Source organism: Nelumbo nucifera, chromosome 5, assembly GCF_055504915.1.
Source record: "Nelumbo nucifera cultivar China Antique chromosome 5, China Antique-T2T, whole genome shotgun sequence".
In the NCBI taxonomy this organism is placed as follows: domain Eukaryota; kingdom Viridiplantae; phylum Streptophyta; class Magnoliopsida; order Proteales; family Nelumbonaceae; genus Nelumbo; species Nelumbo nucifera.
In genome coordinates, this window is record NC_142653.1 from 59,504,247 (window position 1) to 59,526,984 (window position 22,738).

General features: G+C 36.1%; 1 pseudogene across 1 annotated transcript; it reads right to left on the reverse strand.

Moving 5' to 3' along the window:
- Nucleotides 1–830: 830 nt before the first annotated feature.
- On the reverse strand, nucleotides 831–2,186 carry LOC104589415 (zinc-finger homeodomain protein 2 pseudogene; annotated as a pseudogene). Its single transcript, XR_016076012.1, has one exon. The product of XR_016076012.1 is annotated as a zinc-finger homeodomain protein 2 pseudogene (transcript).
- Between the last annotated feature and the right edge of the window lie 20,552 nt (nucleotides 2,187–22,738).

Here is a 22,738-nt window from a genome sequence, read left to right on the forward strand (position 1 = left end):
ATTTAAATGGAATCATTACCAGAATTCAATAAAATATTAGAAACGATTTCACTTTTGGGAATCACAAGCTAAGATGAAATAATTCCAATTCTTTATTAACATTCCGTTCTGTATATAGTTGGTTCTCATAAGTCTTAATCCAGCAAAGTTAAACTAATACGACCAGAGGTGGTGGTGGTGGTTGTTATTACATGCAAATTAAGCTGAGTTAACATCCTTTTGTTCTTTTGGAACGTTGCAGATCGTTGTCTTGCTTGAAATGGCGACAGATCTCTTTGCAATTAGGCCTACTACTGACAGTGGTGGTAGTTACACTCTAGGACAATTACCAGGTACTATTCCCTAAACGCAAACTGCCATGGCTGTTTGTCTGAAACATGGATCTTTCTCTCCAGAGTTCAATTCTAAAATTTCTTCTTACATCCCTTGATTACGATGGATCTGAAGCAGACCCAGTGATGGAATCAGGCCTGAATTTCCACCGAAGCAGCTTGTTTGGGTCCATATCGATCTGCAAATGGGTCCCATCTGCTTTCCCTTGAATCAGAACCGAATCAACCAGAATCCATCGAAAGTTTAGTCTCATTAGCTCTAGGGAAATGAAGACAGAACAAAGAACATGAGAAATACAAAGCTCGAGAACCAAAAATGGGACCCCATTAGAATGCCTTTATTCCTGCTGGAGCTTTTTCCTTACGTGATCCAAACAAAAGTCCACCTAGCTACTTGAAATTGAAACAAATGCACTGTTACTGCTATCGTTGTTTCTGTTTCTTATAGCAAACAAATTATCATAAAAGAACACAAGTTTAGTTTAGTCCGCCATGTACTTAGTTAAGCTTCTGATACTATAAAAACAACAACTTTAACTAATACAGACAGACCTACCTGAGTTTGAAGAGCTTCAGAGAGAGAGAGAGAGCGAGAGAGATGTTTAGAATAGATGGGAGAATGTTTTGTTAGAATGACAGGAATACACAAACACGAAACTATCTCTAAATATTTATTTATCATTTAATAAACAAAGCAAGCGAAAGAGGTTGGTTGGTTTTATCGATTAGCTCTCAGACGCCGATGAGTTCAGTTGCAGCGGCAGCGGCAACTCCAGCTGCTGGTGTGGCTGAATTCTCTCTCTTGCGCTGCGCATTCTTGTTGTTATGCATCCAAACCTTGAGCACGTGACGCTTCACTCCAACCTCCGAGCAGAACTGGTTGAGCGCCACGTCATCATGCTTCTGTATTCTCCATCCAAGCTTCTCCGCAAACTCCAACATCTTATCCTTCTGCTCCTGCGTAAATTTGGTCCTGAACCTCTTGTTCTTCACCGACGATCCCATCTGCACCTCGCCTTCCTCCGGCGTCTCCGACCGTCGATCTTGATCACTCTGCTGCTGCTGATACTGCTGATACTGCAGATTCCTCATGTCAACAGCTCCCATACCACCAACAACAGGCACACGTTGATGCACTGGCACTGGAAATGCCGGAATAGGAGGAAACCCACCACCTCCTCCTCCACCACCACCCATCTTCGGCCTCTCCCACCCAGGATTCTGTGCGGGTCCTACATGATTGTACAGCACCATCGGTGGCGGTGGCGGAGGAGACTGGATGTGATGCAGGTACCGCTGCTGGAACTCGGCCGTGCACCCACCGGGAAATTCTTTCCGGTGAAAGCTCCTGTGGCAACCACATGCTGCGCACCTCATAGACTCCTTGCTCCCTTCCTCACCCGCCGCCATGAACTCCCCACACCCATCGTAGGTGTGGCCACCGATCGACGCCGAGTGGTTCCTCTGACATTCCTTGTACCTAATAGCCCTTCCCACGGAACCCATCATCCTTCCATTACTGCTGCTAACCTGCTCCATCACTGGTTCACCCACGAACCGTCGGTTCGCCTCGACCGGCCTCATTCCACCCTCGTCACCTCCTCCATTCTCCCTCTCGGGTTTGCCGCTCTCCATGTGACCGTACGACACCATGCTTAAATCCATCCTCTTACTTCCTTCCTCCCCCTCCCTTCCAGAGTTCTTACTTCTTAGAGAGAGAAAGAATGTGTGTGTGAGAGAGAGAGATAGAGAGAGAGAGATTTGGGAGAAAGACTGCGAGGTTAGAGCGACAGAGAGAGATCTTGACTTCAGATAAATAACAAAGGTAAGAATTTGCATAAAATGACTGAATTGCCCCTCTGTTAATTCAACGGAACCACTGCTAAATTTCGCGGAACTCCGCCATTGTTTTGCAAGCATGAAGGGAAGATTAAAGACGGGCGTGGCGAGATTATAGATCACGTACGACCCGACACGTGGCGGTAATTAGCTTTTTCGTTGACCACTGGGATTTACCGGGATTTAGCGGGATTAGGTCGTCAAATGACTGAAGACGTGGCACTTCATCATTGGACAACATTGACTTCACTCACGCTCGTGAAACGTCAATATCTGAATTGTCAGGGGCTGGGTCCCACCACGTGGATTTGATGGTGTGGGGAGGGAATCGGACGGTCGGAAGGGGCTAGCGTCGCTGACGCGATCCACTGTATGGGACTCCTGCGGTTTTCTCCACAAGTCACGCTTTTTCCGCCATGCCGAGTGGGACCCACTCCTCGGGCGTGGTTTTCGAGGTAACAGGCACCACCGTCCATGGCCAGGAGCCTTCTAATTACTGACACCAGACGTACCTAATAATCTCCTTTCCCTCTTCGTTTTGTTTATTCCACGGATATTACACTCGCTCACCTGCTTCATGTCTCACCATTAAAAAATAGGGTACCACTTCCCCGCGGTCGAGTCGGATCCAAATCATGCCCTGAAAGCGAACACATCATCTTGACCGTTGATCGAGCATAACGCAGTGGTGTTTTGATACGATCTGATCCCTTGACTTGCCAACTCGTGGGAATTTATGCACTTATTTGTGGTTCTTGATGTGGTGTGTAGTGGGGGGCTGGTTGGGGGGAATAGGTCGTAATGATTTGGTACTCCGCGGATCATGGTTGCGGGTCCCACCGGGAAGGTGGTTCCGATACTATGACGTCAGCAGCAGTTCTTAACACTTGGGAAATAGAGCCTCTTATAATCTACATGACATAAATTCTGGCATGCTGCATTTACTTTTCCTGTTACGGAGATGATGGTGAGAAGTTATTGGTTGCGGGCCGTGTCTTATTTAGTTCAATGGGCCTTTTAATATCAAGTGGGCTGATGGATTTCCAGTGCGAATCCGACGATTGCAATCGCATGATGAAGTTAAGTTCTCTCGAGTGGGACCCACTGATTAGACAGCCCAAATTCTAGGGTTTTCTTCCTCTGTGTATTAATACTACTACTACGGACTGGGACTCCAATTTTCTTTGGAGTTATCATGGTTTTGAGGACTAACCGGTCCTTGGCCTTTCGTTACATCGTGGTGACGGTGTCATGTAAGTATGGGGACTGGGGAGGAGACAGAGAGGGTATTCTGGCGGGCCAGCTCAGTCCAACCCAATTTTAGGGTCAGCTGGGCCTGGCCTAGTGGAGATTTCAGACTTCAGAGGATGGTTAGCCTGAGATTTTCTGGGCCAATCAAAATGTGGGCCAGCCTAATGTCAAGATCTTTTCAAATTGGTTTATTGTGAACCGGTTTTCAAGTCGGTTCACATTGGTTTCAAAATTTTGGAAAACAAAGAAAAAAATAAAAAAAGTTGGCCTTTGATTCCTCATAGGAAATGAATATAATTGCTGATCGGGCTGAACTGAGTTACTTGGTCAATTTGTCTAATAATAGGAGTCCAGATTTGTTCTGAATACCGGGCCATGTAAGTATGTAACCAGTTACAGTAAAACACGCTAGTTTTGTTATTTTTTTTAAATGGGTCCACATAGGCATATGGGCCTACATCATAAGTGGGTCCTCTGTCTATGAATTATGAAACACTAGCATTTTTCACTCTTGATTGGATATATTGCCCATTATACAAGTATTCTCAGTAGATCCTGAGTGGAATAATAGGGGGCAAGCTCCTCAGTTGCTGAATAGCTTGTCTGTTTGATTAATTTACCTTTTGAATATTTTATCGTAGCTATTTTATTCAGCTTGCCAATTTAACAACTATTGAACAGTCAAAAATGGCTGAACTGGCTGTGCTTTTTGATGAACAAAATAGTTAAATAAATAAAGAATTTGAGGGTATAGTAAGGAACACAAAGAAACTCAGTTCCAACCATTAGAAAAAGCTCACAACCTATTTAGTGATTTAGTTAATAAAAGACAAAGAAACAATTCATTCCATGGTTTTAAAAGATGATTCAAAAATAGAATCTGTTTTAGCCACCGTTTTTTGGGTTGACGGGTTGATCATTACGTTTGACTTACCTTACCGATTCAATGATTTTTGATAAAAAACTATTGAACGGATCGATGGATCGACAATTTAACTTACTAATTCAGCAATTTTAACCAAAAATCAGGTTTGGGATAAAACAAAACTAATTATCTGTATAAATCTTAGACCAAACAGTCCGACCATCCAAATCAACGGCGGTTCAAAAACCATAATTCATTCCACTTCAGCTATTAATAAAATGACATGGAGATTTTCTCTACATGTGCCCGGCTGCCTGAATTGTTGGAGTCAAGATACCTCATTTGGGTGTAATTCAAAAGAAAAACAATAAAACAAATAAAGAAAAAAAAGGAAAACTTCATTTGAGGGGGGCATCTATTAACATGGGACCCACCACCTATCACCCTCAATAGCAAGGGACAAAACTTTGGGGTTTGGCTCAGCCCTTTGTTTGCCCATCTGTTTTTCATTTGTGCTGTTTGTATTGTGCAGAGCACTCATGACACACTTTTACAAAGTCAATAACAGTGTGAGTGGAAAACCACACACTGCGCTTTATACGTCAGCAATCCCAAGGATAGGTTGTGGGGAGGGTTATCAAATTGCAGGGACTGAAACAAAAAAGTAAACCAGAATTTACGGTCTGCCTCTATTTGCACTCCTCCGCATCAACAGATTGTGTAATTTGTATTTATATTTGTATTTGCATTACAAATCCAAAACCCTAATGAAACAAAGCAGTGTACTAAGGTAAAATATGATCTCAGCTAATTAGTCTGGGTTAGCAATGTTATCACAAGAGTAGCTTTGCTCTCTAACTCATCACCTGTACAGCTGTACTTGCCACCATTTGGAGTAGCTTGGTTGGGGGCTAGAGAACGTCTAGTTGCAGTTTAAACTCATCACATGTACACAGGGCGGGAGTCAAGAGAGGGCCCACAGTTTTGACAACTCTCTAAATTGGGGTGATGGGTGTGGGCCCTTACTAATGGAGTGGATCTTGTATTTTGTCTCTGCATATACACATATCCATGGATCTGGCATGGTTATACTTGCATTGTCAGAACTGTATATGACATGAAATAAATTTTGAAAAATCATATAATATGGATATTTTAAAAGCTATAAATTATTATAAGAATTAAAAATGTTCTAAAAACGTTATCATCCTCTGAAGACTTTGTCATAATTATATGGGTTCAGTTACAATGAATCTTGTTCCATTTAGTATCATATCTATCATCAAATTATAGGTTCTTAAAAACCTTAGCAAATATATGCAATTGACAGATAAGTTGATTATCTTGAACCATTTTATACTTTATTGTCTTGAAATAGGTATAATAGAAGTTTAAAAAATGTAATATAACTAAGAGGTAGAACTAATAGAAGTTATTTTAATTTGTTATTTTGTAAGGAATATACCACATTGTTTTCTACCCATCACCCATTGTTAATTTGGGTTACCATTAGTATATGAATATGGCATAGAAGGTCATGCACAATGTAAGAAGAGATGATCTATTACAAGTTCAATGGGCTAAAAAGGCTAAGTACAAAGTAGTAAGAACTGAATTAAGCATTCACAATTGTAATGGATATGGCATTATATAGAATGTAATGGCAAAATGAACCCATATGATTAGAATATGGCTTAAATGATGATGTTTAATATATATTATTCTTAATTCTACATGTAATTTCATATCGAGATAATCAAAACCCCAAGTGGAATACTTCATTTTCTCCCTTGTACCTATAGTTTCTTTTCTATATTTTTGACCTCAGTACTAATGCTTATGAGGATTGATGAGAAGAGTATTTCTGCTGGTTGGGCATAGGTTGTGTTTAGTTCCATGGATATTTATTGAAAACATACTACTACATCAATGCCACATAGGTGTTGACATTTATTGCATATGAAACAAAATAAAACAACTGTTTGGTTTTAATGTTTATCAAATAAATGGTAGAAAACTGAAATGCTTTGATTTTTGTGCATGGGGCATTTGGGGAAACGTAAAATTCTTGTTTCTCCCAATGCCCCAGCATTTTTTGAAACCAAATGCTAATGTGTCACATTTTAATGGGTATTAATCTAAGGTGGAGAGTAAAAAACGTTTAAGGGGTATTCTTTTTTTGGATTTTGAAAGGGGGGAAAGTATCTCATGTTCTTTTTTTATATGTGGGGACTAAGGAAAGTTTATTTTCCTGGGTACCACTTGCTCGATTAATTGATGCCCATCTCCTATGTGGGTATTGGTAAATAACTTTCCCACCTTGGAGAAAATTGCCAACACTTGAATGGGACAAAAATGCCCCTTGTAATAATAGATTTTTATGACTAAAATGGTTATTGGTAAATGCACTTACCTGGGTAAGTCTTTCATGGGAAACACTTACCCAGGTAAGTGCATTTACCTGGGTAAATAACTTAAATTAAACGACCTTAAATTAAAGTTCAACCAAATAACAAAAACAGGAAACGTTTGAAGTAAAAAAGTATAAATACACATTTAAAATAAAAAATTACAAATAAACGACCTATCCATAAACACCCACAAAATAAAAAAAAATAAACATTTAAAAAATATATATATATATATTATTCTTAATTCTACATGTAATTTAATTTCATATTGAGATAATCAAAACCCCAAGTGGAATACTTCATTTTCTTCCTTGTACCTATAGTTTCTTTTCTATATTTTTGACCTCAGTAAACTAATGTTAATGAGGGTTGATGAGAAGAGTATTTCTGTCAGTTGGGCATAGTCTTTTTATCGGTGGAGTAATTTTTTTTTTGTTAATTTGAGTTTTTTTTTACAAATTTACTATATTTATACTAATAATCTTTAATAACTAATACAATATCTTTCTACACAATGATTACAGAGGCCACCTACTACATTTTTCTTTTTGTTTCTACCACTAAAAACAGTTTTATAATATTTCTCTTTTTAGCCTTTTCTTCTCTTTTTCCTTCACTTTGTTTATTGTTGCCATGAGATTTTTCCTGAAAAGATATTCAGTCCTGTTTGGGAGGGCCAAAGCACAATGGTTTCTACTTTTCGGAGGTAAGCCTCACACTTACAGCCTATAAAACTATGTTTGCTGAAAAATCTAGAAACCCCAAATCGTCTCCCAATATGTCATTTGAAGGTCTAATTTAGTAGACAGCCTTTATGTGGACCCCACCCTGTCATACCCCTTAATCTAAAACCTGATGTGATACCAATAAGGCTCCCAACAAGATGGAAAAACTTTGGCTGTTTAGAAAATCAGCTTAAGCTGTTTTGAAACTTTATGCACAATGACACCTCACTATGAATGTGTGGGTGAAAAAGTAATTACACTCACTATTCTTTTAGTCCAATACATAAACAAGGAAATGAATGGATAATGTATCAAGCATAGGAAGCTCTCAAATAGCCCAAAATTTTCCAACAAGGCGCTACAGCTGAACATCAGGAAACATAGGTAATGACATTGCTTATAGTTCTCTAAACTTTCATTTGCAACAAAGATCCATCTGAAGTTTCAAATTCTAGCATTCTGCCTAGAGCTATCAATGGGTTGGGGTTAGCCAATAGAATTGAACCGACCAAACCGATTGTATCGGTTCTGCTTTTGTGGTATGTGTCCCAATTAATAATTAGGTCAGGACTGGTCCTTACGGTTCAGCTCATGGTTCCTTATTGTAATATTTATTATATTTTATGCTTAAAAAGGTAAATTTATAGAGAGCACATAAGATAATTTTGGTTAAAACACTTTGTTTTTTTTTTCCACAGAATAAACAATTTACTATTTAACTCATTTTTATTAAGCTTATTTTATCAAAAATGAAGTTATAATTAAGTTGTTATTATCATGTGTAATTATATGTGTCAAGTATTGGGTCTAGTCGGGTCAGACCTAATTATCCCAATTAATAATTGGTTTAGGGAGCGGTCCGGGACTGATTCACCCTGTCCGAAACCAGACCCGGCCCATTGATAGCTCTAACTGTGTCCCCCTAGTTATTAGCATTCCATCAATTAATTTTTGAAAAGATATTAATGTGGCTGCCATATGCTTGTTTAAAACGTTTTTAGATCCCCAAACTGCCCTTATATCATTTTATGAGACCATTTTGCAGAAAAATGAAGATAAAATACAACACAAAAAATAAAAAATGTAAAAAATTACAGAAAATACAGGGAAATGCAACAAAAAATGAAGAAAAAAAGGAAAATACAACGACATACAGAAAAGAGAAAATTACACAAAATACAACAAATAGAAAGAGGAAAACACGTAAGAAAGCATAATACAAAAACCACTGAAATTTACAAAAACACTAAAAAATGTACAAAGGAAATTTAGAAAAAACAACAAAAATACAGAAAATTTCATAACAAAGAAAAAGAGGAAAATGCAAAAGAAAAACAGAAAAATACAAAATACAAAAAAAAAGACTGAAAAAAATACAGAGAACATCAAACAATAACCCAAATAGAATTCGTTGATTAGATGCATTCAGAGGAAAATTATAGATGGGCCCAACTAATTTTAAAGTTATTTCCAAACATGTTCTTTGCTGGATTATTTATAAAAAAGAATGCAAGGTTTTGCACTCTACATATTTGTATTTCTACTTTTTTTCAAACTGGGTCTAAATGGGTATTTTAGTAATCATCAAAACTGTAAATCAAAGGGGGGAGGGGTGTTAAGTGTCACTACCCTCAAAATACAGGATGGAAATTTATAATTTATTATAACAAAATGGTTATTTTAAGAAAAAAAAGATAATTTCTAATGTTTGATTGATTGCCAAGATGTAAAATACTAGAGAAAAAAAAAACATTACTGCTTTTGCTAAAATTTCAATGGGCTCGATTTCTATACAAACTCTTCAAATCTTTTTCTTTATTTATTTTTTGCTTCATTTATTTACTAGCTACACAATGGGGTCCCCAGAACGCCCAACCCAAGTGGAATGGGAGTTGATCCCCCATCCCCAACTTACACCCCTTGTAGAAGCATATCATATTAAAGTGATTAGCTTTTTGTTTTTAAATGTCAACAATTTCACTTACTTTTTGATGAGATCATGGGTTTGTCTTTTACTTTTAAAAGTCACACTGGATGACTGTCTCCTTAAATCACTCACAACCAAGAAAATCTTTGATTCCTTATAAGTCTCTCTCCTCTATGTAAGACTAGAACCTACTACCTCAGCCTATGCCCCATTTTCAAGTTTTTTTTTCTTCAAAGTTGCAGAAAAGATTAAAAATTAATAAAAAAATAGGGGTTTTTACTATTTAGTCCACCCCCAGAAATCATAGCTCTACCGTACAGGTGGGTGCATCGTGGATCGATGCCAAATCCATAGGCAGAATGCAGTTTATCGGGGCGGGGGGGGGGGGGGGGGGGAGGGCTACTAGTAGACTAAGAGGAGCTATAATTTCAGATTTCTGAGGTGGAGTGCAGTCTATTTATCCCTAAAAAATAATAAGATTATATCGTATAATTGTTCATTTTTGTTTACATAGTTTTTGCATGTTAGGACATTAATTGGGGATTTAGATGCAAATGAACCAAAGAAGGGGTGAAAGAAATTAAACATTTAATTTTTATTTTTATTTATTTAATAATTTTATTTACTAAAATGGATATCTGTTGTTTTGGTTTTGACAAGTTATAATGTAATAAGCATGAGGATAACAATTGGGCAAACTATCAGAGATTTTCAATCCAATTGAACAATCATACCCATTCACTAATGTGAAGCATGGTGTGGAAGGTAATCTAGTTCCCTAGTTGATTAATGGGATTTTGGTTCTCATTGACCAAGAATTTCATATTCATTTTTCAGATTTACGTGGGGATTAGGGAAAGTTTATTTTCTTAGGTATCACCTAGGTGGATAAATAACTTTCCCACCTAACACTAGAATGGAACAAAAATGACCTTTTCAATAATGAATTTTTATGGCTAAAATAGTCATTACCTTATTTACCTAAGAAATAAAAGAACATGGGTAAATGTACTTACCCAGATAAATGTTTCTTAGGAAAAACTTACCTAAATAATTACATTTACCCAAATAAATAACTTACAGAAAAACGAACAGAGCCTTAAAATTAAATATTATTGTGAAATCACAATACTTCGATTCATCAATATATTTAACTAATGTATAAGTCGTGCTCATATAATACCATATTTACTTATAAAGGTGCCACTTTTTTCGGATTATAGCAGTTTGAAATTATCAAAATGTTATTTTATGAAAAAATTTTATTTGTTTGGGAGTTTATTTGATTTAGATATGTGATTTAATGATTAAAATTTTCATAAAAACATATCATATAATGGCGCTAATAAACTATAAACTGTAGCCAAATGAAAATATAATTCCTGAAAATAGAATCTAATGGAGAAAAGAAAATTTCTTGAGCTTTTATAAGCTTATATGAAAATCCTAACCTGTAGCCAATAGAGATAAAAGGTCATATCAAAGAAGTAGTATTGGAATTACGGTGAAATGGAATGATGAGTGAACTTGTAGTGGTAGGCACATTGATTCTAAAAGTTCATGAAGACCTTGAAGTATCAAGAATTCAAGATTACTTTTGCAATTTATGACACGTTATTAGTTGACTTCAGCCAGACTAAAATTTCCATGATAGGATCTATTGATGAATACTGATACCATACCCTACAATAACATTAATGAATGCCCAGCTCAAATTTGAAAATCAAAATTATCCCTTCAGCAGAATTATAAAAAAAAAAAAAAACTTAATGCTGCATGTGGAAACATGCAAATGGAGTGTAAATTCTGGTTCAGGGTAAATTTGTATTCTGGTTTATTTTTGTTTGTCTTTGGCAACATTATATTTATATAATTGACAAATGGCAAGAAAATACATTTTTTCAAGGCATATTTACATCGACAATAAGATGTAAAAGTATATCAATAGAAAAAAAAAATAAATTTGCATTCAAGTGAGCTTTTGATAAAAAAGGCATATGTTTTATTGGAATTCGTGTTTGCATCCATTACAGCTAAAAGTATGTTTGATAAGAAGGAAAATTTGTCAGTGCAAAACTAACCCAACTTTGCAATTTATATGAACCGTTTTATACTCTACATATTTGCATTCACACTTATTTGCATTGTTTCCAAACATAGCCTAAGACTCCATTTGGGAAGAATGCAAATATAAATATGTTCAATGCAAAACCTTGTATGGTTTTTAAAACCGACCTGGTGACTGAATCGATGAGGGGTCCAGTTACTGGGTCGAACGGTCCGACCATTCAAACCGAAAGCTCGGCCCGTTCTGACAAAAAATAAAAAAAATGGTCAAAACGGTTAACCGCCCAATTCAGTGGTTCGCTGACCAAAATCAACGGTTTTGGGGAGAAATCCGGTTTTTGGGGAAAACAGAACCGGTCACCTGACCGATTCCCAGTTTTTCCGATCCGGTCCAGTTTTGAAAACTATGGTATTTTAAACATTGTATTTTCACTCTCTTCATTTTGTTTTGGGTTTTGCTTTATTCTGTTTCATGTCTTAATTTACTTCATTTAAACTGAAATCAAACAAAATAAACTAAAATTTAAAATAAAAATAAATCAGAATTGACACTCATCATTGATACTATTATAATTTTGCATCAGTACAAATTTATTTGCATTGCAACCCAACACAACCAAAATGATAAATACAAAATAACATAAACATCCTCAGTATTTTATATATACATTTGATCCTTAAATACCAAGTATGCTCCAATCGGTGGACTACCAAATATTGTATGGACTCTATTGCCTTCAATTTGTTTGAGTTTCAACCACAATTGCCTCCATTCTTTCATGTTTACATATAATCACCAAATATTTTATGGACTCTATTGTCTTCAATCTGTTTGAGTTTCAACCACCACTAATTTTATCCAAGCCCAATGTCCTGCAAGTAATTTAAATAAACCATCCAATATTCTTTTAGAAATAAATAAACCATCCAAGCAACTAATTGTTAGACAGTTTTGTATGTCCTTAGCTTCAATCCGATTTGATGTACTTTTGACATTTGTATAAATAAATAAAGTGCATGTTTGATTCATATTGTTTGGTATAATTCTGTGTAAGACCCTAAAACTGGACACTTATAGAGACTCGTGTTAGTTTTAAATGTTCACAGCCATTGGATAAGGCTGGGGAGATTTATCCTGCCAAGGCTGATACTGGTGTGCCACCAAGTGTTGGGATGGCCTGTCTTGGCCACCAGGGTAAGACTCAAGGCACATGTAGTATGGGATTACTTGAATCCTTGAACTGGACCAAATTTCCAGTATTGCCCTGGACCTTGGAGACAGATGGGCAAAACTGGAAAGTTACACCTGACCCCTAGACTCGATTATGACACTTCACTAGGTGTCGGATCGAGCTATCTTTGATATGCCAATCAGTGAGATCCTTAGTGGGGGTCAAAACCTGGGCATGTTGGGACAATCTGAGAATTCATCTGAGTGGGTGATCATAGTGATAGGATCAGCCCTTTTGTCGGACAAAGGTAATGATCGGGAATGCACTCTCTCTGATGGAAATCAAACTGCCGGCAGTTGATTTCAATCATTGGAATTTTGTTTTGCAAAATTTATATGTGATATATATTTAATTCCTAGGATCCATGTGAGTAGAGAGTGCGGCACTGTTCCTTGCAGCCAAGGGAGAGGTCATCTTTTGTCGGGCAGTGCTTGATCATTAAGGGCTGAGAGGTTAAGTGTAAGGCCATTTAGGATAGTACCTGATGGGCTAATCTTGCACCTACCCACAGTCCCTGTGTTTTTATAAGATGGCTTGGCCTAGGGACCACTTAATGTAAGTGTTGGGCCCATAGGGTCCATGTGATGGGTTCAGGGGTTCACTGAGCTTTTTCAGTGAATTCGGCTGTGTCTTGTAATAAAGGCTGGGCCGAACCCATGTGGCTAGTGTGTAGATCAATGATTGGGTCCCACGCTATACAAAGAAGCCCAACTGGGCAACAGATTGGAGACTAGTTAAGCACTGAATACTTAATGGGCTAAAAGCCCATTTCGAGCTGGGCTGATATGATCACCCATCTATGGGGCGGATCTGAGATTAATGTTAGCAAAAGGATTGGGTCTTTAACCTTATCCACTCATGGAGACCAAATTCAAATCAGATTTGAATCTGGTAAACTCCTAATAAGATTAGGAGTAAGCTAACTTAATCTGCAGATAGGATTAAGATCATCCCTATCCAAATACTGATTTGGATTGGGATAACTCCTAATTAGGAGGTTTCTTAATCAAGAAGAAAAGATGAGAAACCCAAAAAGAAGAAAAAAATATCAGATTTCGAACCAAGGGTTGTAAGCAAGAAAGCATCATGCGAATTGAGATTATATCTCATTCACACTCCAGAGAGAAGAGAAGCAATTCAGCCATTTTCGTCCCAGGAGTTCTCCTCCAATCGCCGCCATTCCTTCTGGCAAGATTTGATCTTTGCAGAAGAAAGAAATCAAGAAATCAATTCTTGACATCAGTCTTGCAGAAAAAGACTGAAAAAGATTCGGTGCTCAGAGTTTCCAGAGGATTCTTGCGAAGGATCTAGTGTGTAGGACGCACTCTGTTGGTTCTGTTCCACATACAGCTGTGTCATCTTTAGCATGAGCGGATCTTGGTGTCATCTTTGGGCGTGAACACCAACTTTGGGAGATACTGTTTCTCTGGATCAAGTATAATTCCTCCATTTTCTTTTTGGTTCAGATCTGGTTCGATTGTGTTTCAAGTAGGATTCTTGAATATTGTATTCTATTTTAGGGAATACATTTCCCAATTGGAAGAAGGTAGGAAAATTTTTGAAATTTACCCACCCATTCCGCAACATTTTTGGTGTCCATTAGATGGATCCTACCATTCTTTCACTAATCATCTAAACTGCAAAGTCTACAATAGTGTGCCAATAACAAGGAGAGTTTTTAAAATGGTTGAATTTTCATTTATCAAAGTCTGAATATAACATGGCCCCACATGCTATCTAATAGAGTTTTGGTATCTATGATTGCCAGATAACAACTTGAGGTATGTTTAGAGTAATTTCGGAAAACTTAGAGTTGATATTTATAGGGGTTTTCACAGTAATTGAACTGTGGGCCTATTTTGAAACAGAATCGGTATTAATAGTTTTTGAAAAAACTGGTAAGCGAAACCTAATTGAAGTCAATCGGTTAATTGGTTTGGTTAACTATCGTTCGATTTGTTGATTTTTTGGTTTTTTATATTTATAATATATATTATAAAAAATATATAAATATATAGAAATATATGTATACCAGTCGGTTTGGTTAACTGCTGGTTTTTTATATTGGTTAGCCGAAACTGAAATGACTGGTTCGGTTAACTAGAACTTTTGTTCAGTTTTTTCGGTTTGATTCAAATTTTCATTTTTTCGGTTTTTCTTGCTCACCCCTATATATTTATTGTAATAAATAAGATAAAATAGTTCATTTGCTATAGTTGTCCTTTTGATCGTTTTTGGACCCAAATATGAAGGTTGTGTTTGGTTGCAATGCAAATAAATTTGTACTGATGCAAAAATATGAGAGTGCAAATGATTTAGGTGCAAATTCTGATATACTTTTGTTTCAAATTTTACCTTAATTTATTTTATTGCAGTACAGATGTAAAATAAGACCTGAAACAAATTGAAGTAAAACCCAACCAAAAATTAAATCAGAATTTGCATTCTTTTAATTTGCACTTTTATGCATTTGTACTAATGCAAATAATACTGCACTGCAACCAAACACAGCTGAAATGAAATTTCAGAAAAAATTGAAATTTTAGAAAAAAACTTATTTTTATTTTTTTAATTTTCAAACTTTATTACTCCCTGTGGACGGAGGTGGTGACGAGCCGAAAATTTTAGTGCAGGTAGAAAATTTATGAGAGGGGATATAAATACCTTACCCAACCCTCTACGAAGTCCATACAAGATGTGTCTTCCACTCTTAACCATGGTTGTAGTGCAAATGATTTCGATGCAAAATTATGATTTATTTTTATTTCAAATTTACAATTATTTTATTTGATTGTGGTACAAATGAAGTAAAATAAGACCTAAAGCAGAATAAAGTAAAATCCAAAACAAAACTAAATCAGAATTTTTATTTTTTTCATTTGCACTCCTATGTATTTATACTAATGCAAATAAAATTGCACTGCAACCAAACACAGCCTAAAGAACAAGATAAAGAACCGAAAGTCTCAATTACTTCTTAAATAAGGCAAATCTAAATGGTCTTCTTTGTCCAAAATACGAATTTGATGAGGCAGATAGTGTGAGGAAAGAAAAAGTTATCAGCACCAAGATCACAAGCAAATTAATAATATTTAGTTTAGACTATTTTTTGCATTAATATTTATTTATATTTTTTTATAAAAATCCAAAATGATCAAATCCCAAAATTGCAAGTGAAGATTTTGAAATTTCATTTGGGATAAAATCACAATGAAACTTCTAGGTTTTTTTTTTTTGTTACCATAGTTGGAACTTGGAAATCAAAATTTTCAAGACTCGCCAAAATTTAACTAATTATTTTTAATGCAAAAGTAGGCTTTCATCTCATCTCTTGTTAAACCAAGAAAAGGAACTTAGCATAAATGCTTTTGAGATTAATTTTTATAAACTTAATTAGCCACAACATTACACATTGACATTATGCGCCTGAGTTATAATTAGTTTTTGTTTAAAAATGCGTGCCTATAATAATGTGCTTTAGAGAAAAGAGAGTAAATACCTCTCTCAAACATAATCCTAAAATATAGTACAAGGGTTAAATTAGCAGAAACATACCAAATGTCACATGAAATAATTGTACTTTTATTCATAATAACGTTGAATTACAAACGCTATTGGACCTAAGGGTATACATTCTTGAATGAAGAGTTTCTTCTCCATTCCCATAAACGGGACAAACACCACCCATTATAGCTGAATGTCTAAATAGATTGCCTAAGATAGGAAGAGTATTTGTCAAAACTCTCCTAAAAAACATGTGAATTTATGGTGAAACACGTTTAGCATGCCAAAATTGTTTCCATGTTAAGCCATCCATTACCAAATAACTTGTGGTGGTACCTAGCTTGTAGTCCTTTTCTTAGTAGTCGACTATTAACAGCATATTGTCCATTGTAGTTGACTACAATGAGCAAACTGTCCTTAGTAGTTGATTACTATTAGTATATTGTTCCTAATAGTCGTGACGAAGAGGTTTCCTAATAATCGACTACTGGGACACTTGTAATTTTTTCTCTTGTAATTTTGTTGCCGTAATTATAAATAGAACTTTAAGGGGCTGGATGACAGAGCCACTCTATTCTCTAACACACTTCTTCTTCTTCTTCTTCTTCTTTGGAACAAGAATACAAACATGGTATTACAATAGTAATATGCTCTTCTACTTGTTTACTCTCTTCTCCATCTTCTCTCTTTTCTCAAACATTTTTCTCTATTGGAACAACAAGAGGGAGTTTTCTTTTACATATCAGAACTAGTGAAAAGAACAATTTTCCAATAATATTTCCTTTTCTGGCATCATCTTTCACATATTAGAACCAATGCAAAAAACTGGTAAATAAATAAAATTTGATGGCACTTGAAGGGCATTTGTATTCTTTTACATGCCACTTAGCAGATGGTTAACAATAGGTACTAAATTGGTGCATTTTGAAAGTTTAAGTACTGGGTTGGCACGTTTTAAAGTTTGGGGACCAAAGTGAGACTAGGTCAAAAGTATGGGGCACTAATATACAAATTTCCCAAAAAATATCACAACATCAAGTATGATTTATCAAGATTTCTTTGGCATTTTGAGAGGGTTGTTGTTGATAGATGATATGATAAGATGAAAGTTGAATTTTGTAGCAACACAGAGCATCCCAACATTACTAGTGCAATTAGATATATTAAATTATTTTGCCCCTGTGTATACTCCACCTATATTTTCCATGTTTTATGGTGAGGTATTGCAGCAACTGAGTTGTAGTATTGATGAAGATCCTCTTTTATTTGAAACAATAATTAAATATAAAGTTAGTGTATTTGGAAAAAAGAAGCACATGATTATTTTTTACTCAAAAAATAATTTGATGATTAATTGAAATTGCAAAAACTTTGAATTTATGTAGCCAGGCATTGAGGGTACTTGGTCATGTAAACATCAAGATGATCCCTCCCATTATATATCAAGAAGATGGACCATTGATGTAAAAATGAAGGCTATTGAATCATGTACCAAGACCATCGAAGACAAATCCAATATATCGTCAATGGTCACATTGCAATAATGGTAAGTTCATGGATATTACAGGCATTATCTAAAGAAATTGCCACAAGTGTGATCTATGTTGAAACTGCTCGTGAAATATGGGAAGATTTAAAGGAGAGGTTCTCACAAGTTAAATGCCCCTAAGTTATTCTAGATTCAAAGGGACATTAACTCACTCATGCAAGAACAAAGTTCTATTACAACATATTTTACACGATTAAAGAGTTTTTGGGATGAGATTTTTTTTTTTTTTTTTTTTTGCTTCATGGGGCTCCCATACCCTTTCCCTTAACCCCCCAACCCCTGGTGGCAGCGGGATTTGATCCCAGGTCTCTACTCCGACGAGTCAAAGAACCTACCAACTGAGCTACTAAGTTTTTGGGATGACATTGCAACACTTAGAGATCTATACTTGAATGTAGTTGCAGAGCCATGAAAATACTCTAACAATACCAAGATCAAGAGAAGTCCATGCAGTTCTTAAGGGGACTTAATGAGTCCTAGTCCACAATACGTGGTCAAATACTCCTCATGATCCCTTGCCAGCCATCAAAAAAGCTTTTTCTTTAGTACTACAAGAAGAAAGGCAACACAATGTTGCAACAACTAGTGTTCAGGTCTCTGAACCTACTACTTTGGCTGCAAAGACTTATAACAATAATGATCATGAAAATAAGGTTCCCAAGAAGAATCAAAAGAACAACGGGACTGTAGATGTGATTATTGTGGATGACAAGGGCATACCATTGAAGAATGCTACAAAATCAAGGGATACCCACTCAGTCATAGATTTTACAAGAAAAACCAGCAAGGTGTGGGCCATCAAACTAAAACATTCAAGAAGAAACCTTCAATTAATGCTAGTTAATCTACAAGTGCTTTTGGAAATTTCTCTCTTACTCAAGAACAATATTGCCAACTTTTGAATTTGCTGAAATGACATCAAGACAACATGGCACAAGGAAGTAATGAAAGTCCCAGTATCAATCTATCAGGTGTTTCTCTTAACTTGACATCCTCCAAAGTTCTTTGGATCCTTGACAGTGGTGCAATAAATTACATAGTACATTCTCCCTCTCTATTAGATTTCATGTCACCATCCAAGAATGATAATAGCAACATTAAATTGCCAAATGGGGCCTATGCTAAGTCAGTCATATTAGGACTGTTCATTTATCTCTTTCCATTATTCTTTATGATGTTTTGTGTGTTCCTTCATTTCATTTCAATCTTATATCCATTAGCAAAAGCACCTCCTCGCTCAATTGCTCATTAACCTTTATGCATCATCGTTATGTTTTTTAGGACCTATCTTTGAAAATGATGATATGGAGTGGGTAAAGAACAGAATGGCTTATACTACTTTGCTTCCAAGGAATAAATTACTAAGGGTTCCAATATTTGTAATTTTGTTACATCTCATCTCCATCTTCTTATGAAGTTTGGCATAAGCAATTAGGTCACCTCTCAAAGAAATGTTTGTCTTTTCTCAATAATGTAATACCCAACCTTTCTATTTCAATGTTCAGCATTGTTTTATTTGTCTTCTTGCAAAATAAATTAGACTTTCATTTCCCACTAGCACAATATCTACCTCAACACGTTTTGAATTAATTCATTATGACATATGAGGTGGATATCAGACTCCATCAATTACTGGTGCCCAATATTTTTTAACCATTGTTGTGCCTTTTATCAATTTGGTTCAGACCCAATTTGAAACCAAAATCAAATGCATTGTAGTAACAATTATCTTGAGTTTAGCATGGGGACTTTCTTTCATTCATATGGGATTATACACCAAAGTAGTGTTGCAACTCTATAACAAAATGGAGTAGCTAAGAGAAAACATAGACACCTACTCAATGTTGCTTGAGATCTTTTCCAAACCAAATTACCTATCAAATTTTTGGGAGATTGTGTTCTTACAGTTGCATAATTAACCAAACCCCTACACCTGTTCTCTTTGGAAAAACACCCTATGAAAATCTTTTTGTGCAGCCCCCTTGGTATACTCACCTTAGAGTTTTTGGATGCCTATGCCATGTTTCTACTCATACTGAACCATGCTATGAATTTACACCATGTGCTAAGCCCTATATATCCATTGGTTATCCTAAGGTCTTTTACCTTGAATCTCATTCCACCATGGTATCACGTGATGTTGTTTCTCATAAGGACATTTTTTCATTTGATCAATATAAGAATTCTAAACCAAATACATCTCCTATTTTACCAATGCCTATTGTTGAACTAGTTGATACCTTACCGTTGAATCCTCCTCAAGAAACTCCTAAGGCATACCTTTCACAACCACCATCTCCTTTACCCCAACCTCTTTTGTCATATGATCAATTATCATCTTCTCATTTAGATTTTTTCATAACCATTTCATCTATTTTTGAGCCTAGGACTTACAAGCAGGCTACTCAAGATCTAAAATGGCGTGATGCAAATGAACTATCACCACTCCCCTTGTTAAACAAGCTATCGGATGCAAATGGGTTTATAAGGTGATATATAATCTAAATGGAACAATAGAGCGTTGTAAATTGTGTTTGGTAGCAAAAAGGTACAACCAACAAGAAGGTGTTGATTATCATGATACGTTCGCTGCCATGGCAAAGCTCACTATAGTACGGGTTTTACTAGCTGTGGCAGCAATTAATAATTGACATCTACATCAATTTGATGTCAATAATGCCTTTTTTCATGGACATTTGGAGGAAAAAGTTTATATGTCTTTACCTCCAAGTTTCCATACTCAAGGGGAGAACCAAGTGTGCAACTTGAACAAATCATTGTATGGTTTCAAAACAAGCCTCTTGACAATGGTTTGCTACTTTCTCCAATGTTCTCGTCCAAGCTAGTTTTGTTTAAGGCAAATCTAACTACTCCCTTTTGTACGTCGCATGAGATCCATTGCCACCATAATATTGGTTTATGTTGATGATATTATCATTGCTGGAAATGATATGTCCACCATATCTTCTTTGAAGAACTTCCTTAATTCCAAGTTCACACTTAAGGGTCTTGGTCCACTTAAATATTTTTTGGGAATTAAAGATGCCCATTCCAAGAAGGGCATTTTTCTTACCCAACAAAAATATGGTATTGAATTACTTGAAGATGTTGGTCTTCTTGGCTCCCGCCCAACAACTACACCTATGGAGCATCACCTTAAACTCTCAAGGAATGATGGGACCCCTGTGTTAGATCCTTCCCAATATCATCGCCTAGTTGGACGTCTGTTCTATCTCACCCTCACTCGACTGGATATTGCATTCTCAGTTCAAGTTCTTACTCAATTTATGGATGATCCTTGTCAACCCCATCTAGATTCAATTCATTGTCTCCTTTAGTATATCAAGCAAGCTCCTGGCCAGGCAAGGAATACTTTTGTCATCAAATAGCATCATACAATTGCAAGCTTTTTTGCGATTCAGATTGGGCTAGTTGTAAAGATACTAGATGCTTTATCCCTAAATATTGTATTCTATTAGGCAACTCTCCCATATCATGGAGGGCCAAGAAATGAAATATTGTAGCATGCTCATTTGCTGAAACCGAATACCATGCCATGGCATCTACTTGCTTTGAAATCACTTAGCTACTCCAACTCTTTAAAGATTTGTGCATACCTCATGGCCAACCCGTCATTATGTTTTGTGACAACAAGGCTGCCCTACACATTGCAGCAAATCCAGTTTTTCATGATCATACAAAACACATTGAGATTGATTGCCATGTGGTTCGTAAGAAATTACAAAAAGGGATTATTAAAATTGCCCATCTTTCATCCAATGATCAACTGGCTGATGTCTTTACAAAATCCCTTTGCACACCACAATTCCTATCTATCATTCGCAAGTTAGGTGTTTTTGACATACAAACTCCAACTTGAGGGGGAGTGTTGGAGACTAATCACAATCCCAAACCGACAATCATGGGATTTGTATAATAATATACTTCCTTTTTATTTTGTACATAATTTCCTTTTCTTTATTTTGTCTTTGATCTCCTTCCTTTTGAGAGATCTTGTAGCATATATATATATATATAATGAAGCATAATTGAATAGAAGTTTCTCACTTTTTCAAATTTATTATTGATGAAAGCACAAAAATAGCAAAGCGTTTCAAGGATATGAATTGTTTGTTTAACCAAATAGCAATTAGAGTTGCACCTTCTGAAGATGCTTATAAAGTTGCTCTAGAGATTGGGAAAGGCCTTTCGAAAGGAGTTATTAACTGTTTTAAAAAAACAAACTTTGAAAAGTCATTTATTGCATCAAAGGCCATTGAACAAGAGATTAATGAAACCATTAGCTCACAATGCTCTCCTACAAACCGTGATGAAATATGTACTGGTGTTGGTAGGAATGTTGCTAGTGTTACTGAAGAAGTGCCATCCATTGCAGTAAAAGGGGGATCAAACACAAGGTGGCTAGTGTGCGCTCTTCAAAGAGACAAAGAAATGCATTAGAAATGGCTATATCAACGAGGAACAGACAAAACAAGACTGTTGATGAATGTGCTACCCAACAACCTCCACAGGTTTTGTTTTAAATTTGTACCATTTTTTTGCCTTCAGAAAAACAACTTTGGCTTTTTCTCCCTTTTGTGGTATTAAGTGGATGTTTTCATAATTCTACCTACTTTCTCATGGATTATAAAGAAAGAAAAAAATAACTTTGCTTTCTTATGCTTTTCAGTCGAGATTTCACCTTGTTTCTTGAAACCCGACGTAGAGGTTGAAGTGTTGAACTGTATTTTCTTATGGTTCAATGGTTCAACATTTGGCTCAACAAGCAAACCCATATTACACCAATATAAAACTTTAATAATATAACAACCAACTTGTTTAATGGGTCAGATAGGTCAATAATTCAATTGTCCAAGTGGAAAGGTCATTGACTAGGTAAACAAGTTTTGTAACATGACGGGTTAGATGCTGACCCAAACCGGGCATCGGTCCAACCGACTGGATCAACAACAAATTGAAAACAGCGTGCTATGTTCTGCTAAGCAATAACCTAGGTGCCTTGGGACCCTGGACCA